At 36.8% G+C, this 1,549-nt stretch overlaps 1 pseudogene; it reads left to right on the top strand.

Moving 5' to 3' along the window:
• Nucleotides 1-353: 353 nt before the first annotated feature.
• On the top strand, nt 354-536 carry LOC112211006 (U2 spliceosomal RNA; annotated as a pseudogene).
• The last annotated feature ends 1,013 nt before the right edge of the window (nt 537-1,549 follow it).

The following is a 1,549-nucleotide window of genomic DNA, read 5'->3' as shown; positions in this document are numbered from 1 at the left end:
ATGTTTATTTCGATATTTTGTATTGTTGTAATATCAATATGACATATCAGGAACAATATACCGATATTATTTGATAATAAGATGTTTTCAATTGTCGGCATATGTACATATATTTTTCCTTTGGATATATATTAATTTGTTTGTTTTTATTGGTTTTAGGTGGTAAGAAAAAAAAAAAAGTGGGAAGCGTCAAGTCACTGACTGATTGGTGTTAGGCTGGGAAGCAATAGTGAGTTGTCCTGTGAGTGAGTGAAAGTATGGTGGACCTCATAAATGTTATATAGTGTACAATATGTTATTTATACTTATATATTATAATCAATAATTTGTTCACTAAAAAGATGTATTGTACAAAATGTTTTCTTAAAATGAATCTTTATTATCTGTTCTTATCAGCTTAATGTCTGGTATGATCCTCAACGAGGATCCAGAAGATTAAACTGATTTTCGGAAAATTACATAGTGCTTAGGGCTTGCTTAACCTCTGTGGCAGGTTGAACCAGTATTGCAGTACCTTCAGGAATGGCCCATTTTATAACACACTCATTCAAAGTCTCATTAAGAAAATCCTATTTGAGTAAAATTGCTTATATAAATTTTCCTCTCATGCCCCACCTCTGTCGGGGGTCAACCCGTTATTACAGTGCCTCCAGGAACGGCCCATTTAATTACACACTCATTAAAAGTCTCATTAAGAAAATCCTATTTCGAGTAAAATCACTTATATGAATTTTTCTCGCATGCTCCAGCTCAGTCGCAAGTCGACCCAGTATTACACTGCCTCCAGGAACGGCTCAATTAATAAAGCACTCATTCAAAGTCTCATTAAGAAAATCCTATTTCGAGTAAAATTGCTTATATGAACTTTTCTCGCATGGTCCACCTCAGTCGCAAGTCGCCCCGGTATTACAGTGCCTCCAGGAACGGCCCATATAGTTACACACTCATTTAAAGTCTCATTAAGAAAATCCTATTTGAGTAAAATTATTACAGTACCTCCTGGAACGGCCCATTTAATAACACACTCGTACAAAGTCTCATTAAGAAAATTGAAAATGAGTAAAATCACTTACATGAATTTTCCCCTCATCCCCCACCTCTGTCGCGGGTTGACCCGTTATTACAGTGCCTCCAGGAATGGCCTATTTAATTAAACACTCATACAAAGTCTCATTAAGAAAATCCTATTCGAGTAAAAACCCTTATATGAATTTTTCTAGGTTGCTCCACCTCTGTCGTGGGTTGACCCATTATAACAGTGCCTCCAAGAACGGCTCATTTAATAATACACTCATACAAAGTCTCATTAAGAAAATCCTATTCGAGTAAAACACTTATATGAATTTTCCCCTCATCCCCCACCTCTGTCACGGGTTGACCCGTTATTACAGTGCCTCCAGGAATGGCCCATTTAATCACACACTCATACAAAGTCTCATTAAGAAAATCCTATTCGAGTAAAACACTTATATGAATTTTCCTAGGTTGCTCCACCACTGTCGCGGGTTGACCCGTTATAACAGTGCCTCCTGGAACAGCCCATTTAATA

This window comes from Halyomorpha halys, unplaced genomic scaffold (assembly GCF_000696795.3).
Source record: "Halyomorpha halys isolate HHAL.00 unplaced genomic scaffold, Hhal_1.1 Scaffold482.1, whole genome shotgun sequence".
NCBI classification, from domain to species: Eukaryota; Metazoa; Arthropoda; class Insecta; order Hemiptera; family Pentatomidae; genus Halyomorpha; species Halyomorpha halys.
Note: the sequence above shows the minus strand (reverse complement) of the source record. Positions and strands in the feature narration are given on the sequence as shown.